This window comes from Pygoscelis adeliae, unplaced genomic scaffold (assembly GCF_000699105.1).
Source record: "Pygoscelis adeliae isolate BGI_AS28 unplaced genomic scaffold, ASM69910v1 Scaffold37, whole genome shotgun sequence".
Taxonomy (NCBI): domain Eukaryota; kingdom Metazoa; phylum Chordata; class Aves; order Sphenisciformes; family Spheniscidae; genus Pygoscelis; species Pygoscelis adeliae.
In genome coordinates, this window is record NW_008825308.1 from 2,919,234 (window position 1) to 2,931,455 (window position 12,222).

The window sequence follows — 12,222 nt, forward strand, 5'->3', positions numbered from 1 at the left end:
TAGTCCTCAGACTGCTCCTGGCTGTGTCACTGGTGCCCACGTGAAACAGCAGCAGCGGATAATAGTCAGTGGACTGTAGGAGGCTTGGCAGCCTCTCGGTGACATCCCTGATATGAGCCCCCGGTAAGTAGCACACCTCTCTAGAGAGTGCACCAGGTTGTCAACTGGGTGCCTCCGTACATCTCAGAAGAGTCGCCTACTACTATCACCTCTTGCCTTTTCTTAGTTGTGCTGGTTGTTATACGGGGGGCAGATCGGGCTACATTACCCAGCTCCAGCGTTTCTCCTGGTGTGACAGGACTTTCCTCTTCAGTCTCCAGAGTGGTGAAGCAGTTCTGCAAGGGCACCTCAGGCTTCAGGGGAAGTCTCTTCCTCCTGCTGGTCCTTGCCTTTGCAACCATCCATTCTTCTGCATTATTGCCCCCGCTCTGCTCTGCATGTGCCGGTGGGGGAGTTTTTGGCTGTTTGGACATGGGCTATCAGTCCACTGCAGACTGCACTTGGAACCAGCTATCTAGTTCCTTTTCCACCTCCCTGATGTTACACAGCCTTCTCACCACCTCCTGCAGATCAGCCACCTGCTGCAGGAAGTCCTCCACCTGGGCACACCTTTTGCAGTTTTTTTTTCCTGATGGATTTCCCCCCCCCCCCAAAACAGTGTAAGAGCTGGTAACATTTTATCTATTCCTTGAACTTTCCCAACCTTCTGCCTTTCTCGAGGTTTCCTACTGTTCTACTGCATTAAGAGATAGCTCCTTTTATAGCTTGGCTCCCAACTACATCGGCATTGACACTGTTGAAAGTGCACTTCCCAGACTTGTCTTCAATGACCAAGAAAGATACTAGGCCTATTATTACAGGTTTACTGAAAAGTAGTGGCTACGTGTGTTGAACTTCTGTGCTTTTCTCACAAAATGTTTTTGCATTCATATGGGCAAGCTTCTGATAGGATGCATAAGCACACACTGGTTAAGTTAAGACTTAGCAGCAGACATGTTAGTCTCCATTCATTGTAGTGTAATGTTTTGCCCAATTTATTCCTCAGCATGTATTTTCTCTATTAAAGATATTGATTCTGCCACAAGTGTCTGGCAAATATCCTGCTGATGCTTCTAACAACAAAAAGCAACTGGCCAGAGAAAAAAACACCCCACCATTATTTTTTACAAGCTTTCTTTCATTTCACCAAATAAGAGTCAATTGTTAACTCAGTTTCAATCCCATAGTGATAAAAGACAATTATAAAATAGCTTTTTATTCGTAAGTAGAAAATAAAAAGTTTCCCTCTGAGTATGAAAACTATTTGGTTTCTCCTGGTAATTTTGTAATACAGTGTCAGATAACTCTCAGTATAAAGGACATTTTTAAACTCTCGAATAGGGGCAAGTCTCCATTTTATCCAGCTATATAGGGGAGACACTCAAGCAGAGAATTATTATCTTGGAGAAATTCTAGACTGATTACTCCAATCTGTGAATGTATTCAATGTTTCATTGGTTCAAAAGGTGGGATGAAACTTTAATCCGGTCTTGTGAATTGTAGTTTAAATTTAGTATATCCAGGGTTGAAAGCCCAAACAAAACACTGGAAAACCAAAAAGCTCCCTCATCAGTTCCTTACCAGACAGCACTACCCTCCTTGCAAGTGCTTGAATATTGCATCTAAACATAGTGTCATAGTTTAACCCCAGCCAGCAACTAAGCCCCACACAGCCGCTCACTCACTCTCCCTCAGTGTCATGGGGGAGAGAATTGAGAGTAAAAGTGAGAAAACTCATGGGTTGAGATAAAGACAGTTTAATAGGTAAAGTAAAAAGCTGTACACACAAGCAAAATAAGGGATTCATTCACTTCTTCCCATGGGCAGGCAGGTGTTCAGCCGTCTCCAGGAAAGCAGGGCTCCATCATGCATAACGGTTACTTGATTAACAGTTACAAACGCCGTAACACCAAATGCCCCCCCTTTCCTCCTTCTTCCCCCAGCTTTATATACTGAGTGTGACATCATATGGTATGGAATATCCCTTTGGTCAGCTGGGGTCAGCTGTCCCAGTTGTGTCCCCTCCCAACTTCCTGTGCACCCCCAGCCTACTCGCTGGTGGGGTAGTGTGAGAAGCAGAAAAGGCCTTGACTCTGTGTAAGCACTGCTCAGCAGTAACTAAAACATCCCCATATTACCAGCACTGTTTCCAGCACAAATCCAAACCATAGCCCCATACTAGCTACTATAAAGAAAATTAACTCTCTCCCAGCCAAAACCAGCACACAGAGAAAACTTAATTTGATAAAATAACATGGTCATTAGTTAAACATATCACAGGAAAGGACTTTTTAAGCACATAAGGGAAAATTATGTCTGTGACCACATTTTTTTCTTATTAATAAAACAGAAGACAGAAAATATTTGGTAGTATCTGCCAATTTCACTGATGGCCATTTTTCTGGACAATTATGCTGTACAAAATTGCCTAACAGACATCTGTTCCATTGAGTGCTGGAGCCCTTCATGATCCATACTGCCTAACATAAAAGATGGATTTTATTATACACCTCAGGGAGCTCCAGAAAGACATAACTGAATAGCAGAAGAGTCCCCTATGTCTTTGCAGTTTTTCCTGGTCATGCCAAGATGTGTTAAAACTCGTTGTCCTGGTTTCGGCAGGGATAGAGTTAATTTCCTTCCTAGTTGCCGTATTCCATACCATATGGCATCATGTTCAGCACATAAAGCTGGGGGAAGAAGAAGGAAGGGGGGGACATTTGGTGTTATGGCATTTGTAACCATTAAACAGGTAACTGTTATGCGTGATAGAGCCCTGCTTTCCTGAAGATGGCTGAACACCAGTTCAGTTGCCGACTGAAGTTAAACCACGACACTTGTCCTAGTTTATTGACTCAGGTATCATAATAGATGCCTAGATCATCTATTTCAGTTTGTCCATTAGTGTTGCTGCAGTTCTCAACTCTCTCTCACATTAAAGTTTCTGGCAGATTTGTCAGCATGCTGTCTCTTAACATTCCTGTACAAGGGGAGCCAGGAACACCTGGGATCCATGGAGAATCTTGGTTCCTTGAAAATAATTTCATCTGCAACATCAAAACTCATTTTCCTCTGGGAACTTCTTTGGAAGACCTACTGCTGAAAACCTAAGCTCATATACAATAACTTTAAGTAACAGGTATCATTAGGGGAATTGAGGTAGGTCAGTTTGCCAATAAAGATCTCTGTACCAATACTTCTCTAGTTTCATCACCAAATGGACTGGAGAGTAGAAATGGATTTTGTGAGTTTCCATTTTCTTTTCTGATCTTCTGGCTTTACGTACACACTTTCAAAATAAATGCTAAGCATTATGCATTGACAGTGTTAGATGATCGAAGTATCTCCAAATTAGTCTGTCTTGTAGAAAGACTAGGCAAGCAATTTCTAAATAAAGTATTTAAGGAGAAGTAAGTTTCTAGCCTATTGGCAGACAGGATACTCCTAAATCAAGCAGCATCTGCAAACAGTTCACACATAAATTATAAAAAGAGACACACATAGGTGAAACAAGCTGAAAGTTAAAGCTAAATGAAATGAAAAACATATGCTGAGTCAACTAGTCTCCTAGGTACATCTCAGAAGAGAACACACCCAGGAGAAGTGGTTATTTTTGTTTTAAAGAGAGATCTTTTTTGCATGCAGGACCTGTTAAGGGCAGAGAAAAGTGATCCAATGAAAAGCCATGTGCTAAAGAATATAGAATAGATGCTTCAAAGGACTCGGATCTGAGCCCAAAGGTGGTCAAAAGGCTATAGATAGAAATTGTGTAAGAATGTACTCTATTATTATATCATTTATTGTTTATTTTTATGATGAATCGTGTATTTTATGCCTAGTTCAAATCTTGAAAAAGTTTGACTTTAGACTGAGTGTAGTTTTGAAAGTAGCATTGTACAGAAGGGATTTCAACTGTCCGCAGTGATCCAGGGACCCATGGACAGCTGAGACACAGATCCTTTTAATATGAAGGGGATAGAGATTGTATGCCATGAAACATGTAAGCAAGGCCAGGAAGAAGAAATAATCCTGCATTTATGTTTAAGAGTGTATCTGTCTAGTCATTTTTTGATCCAAACTGGCAACCTCTTTCTTGTAGATCAGAAGGTGCTGATCAGGAAAAATGTGGAAGCTATCTTATAAGTATCTGACTACACGCACAGACAAAATGATACATAATTTCAGCAGTATGTTTCATGACAAAAGACGTCCTGAGGAAGTGAGCAAAGTTACATATTTGGGGTCAGATCCCACCCCAGACACTTTATGCCATTCTGGCAGTGCAAAGCAGAAGGAAAAGATTTGCTTTAGGTGTAGATCAGTGAGTGAAATTAGTTCTTTTCCTCCTGTGCCTTTTTGTCTGTCCTCCTTCTCCCTTAGGATAAGAGCCTAAACATATGCAATGCTGGAGCTTGACTCCGAGTTTTGAGTGCTGCACACCCAGGAACTCAGAGCCTGAGAGGACATCAGCGTGTCAGATCCAACAGGAGAATGACTGCTTCATACATGAGCAAGTGTAAAGGTAAGAGAAAGAAAAATTAAAAGAAAGGGAATCACTTAATTTGCACCTGTATCCACAAACAACCTACACTGGGATTATTTCCTGTAACACTGGTATAATGAGTGAATAACTTGAATAAGAAAAGAATAATCATCTTCACTAGCTGCACTGAGTTACATTTACTCTTCTCAGCTATCCAGGAACTCAGCTCTATGTATCCCTTAAAACCCATTTGAGTTTGTTCACATAGCAGAAGCCTTGAGGATGGCCTGTGTTGGGGTCAATTTTGCTTACTGTACATTTTAGAAAGATGACAAATATAGATGCCATAAGAAGACAAATTTTCTTGCAAACCCATAAGCCTGTACCTATTTAATGCTAAATCTGTACAGTTTTATGCTAATGGTTTATGTCGGTGAAGACTGATCACTGCATAAGCTGTTGCTTGGGCAACGAGCTTGAGCAAAAAGAAAGAATAGCTGTCCCTGAAGAAAAAAGTCACTGCACTTTGATAAAGTTCCCTGATACAGAATTATTCCCCTTAATCTCTAAGCTCAGAGCATAGGCCTGAATCCAAAGCATGTGAGTAGTCTCTGAATTATTCTCTTATTTTCAAATGGCTGAATCTTTGATATGAGCACTACTGGAATAGATAGTGCATTCTCTTGAACTTTAGATTTAGAGAAAGTTTGGTGAGTGATATTCATGCATACTGAAAAAAATCTGTTTTCCTGTGACTCTCTGATTAACCTTACTATGCCTCAGTGTTGCTTGAACAAACCGATAACATTCATGCTACCTCTTTTCTGCAAGATGTCTAAACAGAAGCGCAAAGCTTCCTTCAGCCAATTGTCAATCTTTCTGTGTGGTGATCTCTCCCTTCTGAAGCCAACTAATTCATTGCCATACTTTTATAACACGTCTATTGAAAATGCTGCAATTTGAGATTGTATTAAAAAAAAAGAAGTCTGTCAAAGCACTTGGTATATCTTTCTACAGCTTTGCAACAAATAATAGAAACAGTTTCATTGCAATTGCCTAGAACAGAGAGAACATTACACCATTCCCTTGTCCCTCATTATGGAAGATTTAGAACAGGATTCATCTGCATTAACTTAAGTATCTAAATGTTACAGGTTGGATTCAGCTTGAGACTGCAGGCTTTTAAATTTAGTCATGGAATTCAGTTTGCTAATGCTGTCAGCTCACTGATTTAGAGTTATTCATCTGACCAACTGTAGTTATCTACCTTAAAGTGAGATATCAGATTCCAACACTCTGTTAACTAGAGTGTAGTTTCTCATAGGCAAGCATAAGTATCAAATGTCATTGGAAACTCCTTAGGGTATTTGAGACATCTACATGAGGCTGGACCTACAGGTGACCTCTGCCCTCCCAGGATGGCAGCTGGAGCTCAGGCAAGATAGTGTACTATCTCAAATTGCACTAAAAACTAAGGCATATTAGGAAATTTTGACAATTCAGCTAAGCCCTACTTCCATGATGGAAGCTTAAATACTTACATGCAGACACTTACAGTTAGACATTTGGAGTCTGGAGCCTGAGCTCATCTTAAATATTTCTGACATTTTTGCTAAAAGCTTCCTGTATTTTCTTCTTTCTCCACAACATTTCCTGGCAACATATTGATCAATAAATAATATGTGGGCTTGTTTTGGTTTGTTTTGTTTTATTCTCAATCTGATTTGCAAGGTAATTAACTTTTTTATTTCTCCGATGTACTAAGAACATAATTTCTTAAGTTAAAAAATCTAGATTCATATTTTGAATTGAGGTACTATTTTCCTTCACTGATAACTGGCCACCATGGAACAATCACATAAATAAATGTCTGTAGACAAGTCCAAATCAGACCTGTTCTATTTCAAGCTAATGGCTTGTACTTTTAGTTTTACCTCTGCCCTGGTTTTGGCTGGGATAGAGTTAATTTCCTTCCTAGTGGCTGGTACAGTGCTGTGTTTTGGATTTAGGATGAGAATAACGTTGATAACACACTGATGTTTTAGTTGTTACTAAGTAGTTCTTACACTAGTCAAGGACTTCTCAGCTTCTCATGCCCTGTCAGCGAGAAGCTGGGAGGGGGCACAGCCAGGACAGCTGACCCAAACTGGCCAAAAGGATATTCCATACCATATGATGTCATGCTCAGTACATAAACTGGGGGAGTTGGTCAGGGGAGCAGTGACCACTGCTCGGGAACTGGTTGGGCGTTTGTCGGTGGGTGGTGAGCAATTGCATTGTGCATCACTTATTTTGTATATTCTTTTATCATTATTACTATTATTATTATTATTTTCCCTTCCTTCTCTGTACTATTAAATGGTCTTTATCTCAACCCACAAATTTTACTTTTTTTTTTTCTGATTCTCTCCCCCATCCCACTGGGTGGAGGTGAGTGAGTGAACAGCTGTGTGGTGTTTAGCTGCCTGCCGGGTTAAACCACAAAATCCTCATACTCACTTTTGTTGTAGCCCCATGTGATTGTTTCATTTTCATCCACAGTCCTAGATGTCATACTTATTTCTCAACCCTGATATGGCTACTAAGAGGTTTTTTATCAAGTCCAACTAGAAGGCAAATGATCCCCTGGCTGTAGAGGAAATAGTAAGACTGTTCAATCATTTGAGATGTATAGGCTCAGCACATTATTCCAAGCACAGGAGCACTTCTGTTTCATGCCTTCTCTTGCTCGTCTCTACTCAAGCACTGAAATGTTATTTATTTTGAGAGAAACACATTAACAGGTCTACAAGTTGTTCAAGGAGTAGAGTATCGCATTGCTCTAGATCTGACTGGGCTGCAACAGAAAGTGGTGGCCCTTCTCACTCTCCTTTACCTTTCTTGTAGCTACTTGTTCCTGCTGTCTTCTTTGCATCAGAGTTGGTTATTATGAGACTACAGAATGAACCAGATGAGCCAAAAACTAACAGAAGGTAATTAAAAAGCCCCGCACAAAAGCAAAGTGATTAATTTTTAAATCTTATCCTCTAAACTTTCAAGATCCAGTGTAAAGAATGACAAAAGAATACATGACCATAAATAGGAGACACGGCTACCTCTTTTGATACAGTCAATTAGAATACATAAAACTGCATCCCAAATTTCAGATACCTGAGACAAGCATATTTCATTCATAAAAAGTATACTGCTCTGTGTTATGTACCTCCCACTGTGACATATTGTATGACATTAATAACATTTGCCCTTGTTGTTTCCTAACATCTGTTCTCTTTTTTGCAAATCTTGCATACTGCCCTAGCAATCCTTTTTCGCTTGAAGAAATCACCACATAGAAATTTAAATATTTTAGTCACTAGTTTTAAAATAAGTGTTAAAAAATGACTATTTTTTTTTCATTTACTAAACCTATACTTACATAATGGGTTTGCTTTTGTTTAATATTTAACAAGTTGTTACATTTATTGATTAAGTTTATTTATCCTCCTGTGTTGTTTGTGTTCTTCAGTTTTCATGTTTCCCATGTGCCATGACAAATTTTTTCCATCAGAAACAATACTCAAAAGTTTGTTTCAGTGGAAAGCTCCAAGTCCCAGACAGCTTTCTGCATTCTGTAAGACAAAAAATTTATTCTGAAAAGAACTTCTATTTTCCAGTTCAATTCAATGAATACTTTTGAAAACCAATTAAAATATAATAATAAATTATATCCAAAATTCTGTGGTCTATTAAATGGTGATAGTACCAGTAGTCTTCTAAGAACGTATTTGGGAATTTTGTAAGTTAGTAAGTTTTTAACTTACTAACAAAGTAAGTTAATATCAGTATTAGCATGAATGAATGCTCATTTCCCCTAATGAACATCTCTGAAAAGTACACCACTGTTTTCATTAATCTCTTCAATTTGTTATAATAAAGCTGTTTGCAGCTCATTATTGTAGCTTAAAGTGTCTATGTGGGTATGTACAATAGATTTGCAATACAAAATTTATTTTATATTTTAATTTGTTCTTTTTTTCTCTCTGTTGTTGTGTTGTTTTTTTGGCTACTGTACAAAGAACAAAATAGGCTAATTCCTCTGAAATTTGCTTTCAGGCTTTTCTTAGAGAAGGAGAAAAATAAAAGCAAGTAAAATATATGCATAATATTTCCTAGAAGTATCATTCAAATACACATATATTGTGTGGAAAACCTACTATAAATATCTACAGCACAGTAGTTTTCAGACATTTTGTTTAAGCCAATTAGTCTAGACTCTTACAGAATCTTACATTAACTTGTTGCTAACAAACTTGTCATAAAGCTGGTTTAACTAGGCTCAAGAGAATTCTACAGGCATCTAGATATTATTAGGTTTCATAGAGTTTGCAAGTCTCAGTAAGAATGGATGAGATGTTTGTATAAAAAGGTGAACAGGTATTTTGGGGTCCATTAATTGTAGAAAGCTTATTAGAGCCATGGCAGCAGAGCAGTCTCAGGGAAGCTTCAAGTTTGAACAGAACCAGAACGATCTGAAACAGAAGATTTTAAAATTATATGAACTCACAAATGATCCCTCTGCCTAGGTTCTTGTTTGACTGTAGCTCAGCCCCACATTAAGACCTGGAACAAGGCCGAGACAAGAGGACTGTACATCAGCAAACAGTAAGTAATAACAAAATCCTCCATTTTATTAGGCCAAATTTTGAGGCCCTTATTTATAAGGGTAAAGATTAGTTGTTAAGTTATGGTCCACAATACACAGTACAGTGTGACTCCCTGTGACAGTAAATGGTCTGTTGCAGAAGACTTACAGACCACAAATTCTTTTTTAAAATATATTAATTTATGCATGCTTTTTAAAAAATAATAACATAATTATGTCACTTATATGAAAAGTTTAATGTAATGATGAAGAACAACATATGTTCAGGAGCATGCATGTCTAAAACTGATTTTGCATGCCACAGTTTGTGAGTTTATCGGTAACTTGAAAAAAAATACACTGTGGTTTCCAAAATATGATCCTCAGACATTTTGGAAACAGTGGTACAGTAATATGCATAACAAAGTAAATTTCAAGCCAGTTAGAATCCTTTGGTACAAGATGTGGGGTTGTCAAGATAACCTTGACTATATTTCTGTTATTTTATTTTTATTTTATATGAATCAAAGTTTGGTGATCTCAAATATGGTAGATTATTTTGTACTTTATCAACTTTTCATTCTTTGGCTTTCATTCTTATTATTGACCTATAATAACAAATTTATCTGCGGTACAAATGTTTCCTTTCAACTAGTGAATCTTATGCTATCTTTGCCATATGGAAAAATTTATCCTCCAAGAAATATGTAAATTAAGTTACATACTAGATAAAAGCTGTATAAGTTAGCATACGTTGGTCTCCTGCTTCCTAGAATTCCCTTCCCCCTCCCTCCTCCAAGCTGCATCTTCAGATGCAACTTTTAATCTGGCAATTTTTAAGTTATTTTTGGCCATTTTTTGTTTTACTTTTAGGAGTTGTACTCTTTATTACATCTGCATTGGGATTTTTTTTTTATTCAAAAGCAATAGGAAATAACTCCAAGTTTATTAATTATTTTGAACATACTCTTAACTCAGTGAGTCTCATACAAGCCAAATAAATCATATTTATGTTATTGTCATAAACCATTTGTGGTATATGCATTGCCAAAATGACACTAGAAGACTTTCAAAAAGATGAAAAAATCTTCTATCCTCACTTCCTTTTCCAGTCTTCTGACTGAAAACTGGGAACCAAGGGGGTTTTGTTTGTTTGTTTGTTACTTTTTAATCTACAGAAAGAGAAGCATCACCATGTTAGGGTGATGAGTCTTCCAGCTGTTATGGGTTTTCAGTATTAGTCTTTTAAAGATGACTAATAAATGCCAGTAGAATAAGAGTATGAATTTTAAAGCACACACTATCAAAGGTAGAACATATGTTCACTTTTTAAATTCTCAGTCATACAGCTCATATAACTAAGTCTCATATTTTCTATATGAAAAAGATGAGGACAAAATTCAGGTCAGTTTAATGGTATTTCCTTATTAAGTTTCATAGATGTGCCAGAGGGCCATCCAGTGTGTGTGGACAGATCAAATAAGTTATGTACACTTTTCCTCCTCTTTGCTAGTATGCTGTGACCTGGGGAAGACTTCTGAAAAATTACTTTTAGTTATGCTGAGATTAATAATCTGTTGAACATATTGAGTGTCTGTGTGGAAAATCATTGATGCACCTTGTAGATTTCAGGGAAGCATCTGATATCTCTGCCCCTCCAAAAATAGGGACTATTTTTAGGGCATAAAATCTGAAGTTTCATAGAAATTTATGGTGCCACATGACTCAGATCTTTTATCTGGCCAAGCAACATAGGAAACATCACATCTGTAGAACAAAAATGTTTTTTTTTTTTACCAGAACAGGTTGCCTCATGCATTCTGTCTGACAGAAAAAGAAACTGGTCCATACTTGTGGGGATAGGATTTTTAACTATGGACATTACTGAATTCAGTTTTAATGAGCAGGTACTGTACCCGTGAGAAAGCACGCAGGCAGAAGATAAGGAAGAAAGGAATGAGCTGCTGGAAAGGAGTAAACAAGATAAGGACCATGAAGTCATGCTGTATGGTCAGGAAGAGCAGACCTATCCGCTGAAGCATAGATGCGCGTGAACACAAGGCTGTAACCTATCTGCAGGCTGCGGATAGCGCATGGACACTTCTGCTTGCTATAAATTACCCTAATATAGAGCAATAAACGTCTTTGGTTGCTGCTTGCCAGAGTCCGTGCCGTTAATCCCCGCACATACTACCTCAAAAAGTGGAGCGGTTGGGTGTGCTGTCTGAAGGTAAGCTTGTTGATGTCATCCAAAAGTATACCAAGGAACAGGATGATAATAAACCATCATGGACAACTGAATCTCAATGCTCAAGCCATGATCAGACCCTATTTAATTTACTAGCATAGCCACGTAGACCCTAATTCATCCATCAACAGGTAGACAGTATAGGCTGCCTATTTCTCCATGGGTATTCTGACAGAGTTCACCTTCACAGATGAGGTGCCCTTGGGTAGAGCTGGTGATTCATGGCCAGCTGGTGTCTTCCCTGAAAGCGTGAAAATGCAGCTCAGGACAGCAGTGATACCCACCTACACGATGTCCTGCCTCTGGAAGCCAGGAAGATGATGACACTGATGTTACGAATTAACCCCACAAACCTAATGACTTTCATTCAACTCTTTGTATCTGGTATGAGAGTCTGAAGCTATATGCATGTGGAATATACTTTCTAACCATTTTGTCTTGATAAGATGCTCAGTTTTGTTTTGTTTAATGGAGCATAAGGCTAATTATACTACCGAAAAATTATTTGAACTTATGGCAAAATGAAGGGAAGGATACTGTTTTTTGCTGGCTTTACATTATGTCTTTGTAAACACAGTGTAAAGGCTAAATTTGCCAGCTTTGTTTTCTGTTTAAAATCTTAAACCAATACTACTCAAAATTACTGGAATTGATGCTGCAGGAACTGTAGAAATGGAAACAAACAGGGGAAAAAAAAGGTAGGGTCACCTTCTAGTGCTGTTAGTTAGTTTAGACTGCATACTTTATCAAAACTGTTTTCCTTTCTTGTCCTTATTACAATTAGTATCCCCTTTGTTGCTTTTCTCTTCATCTGCGCATTTGAAAAATCTC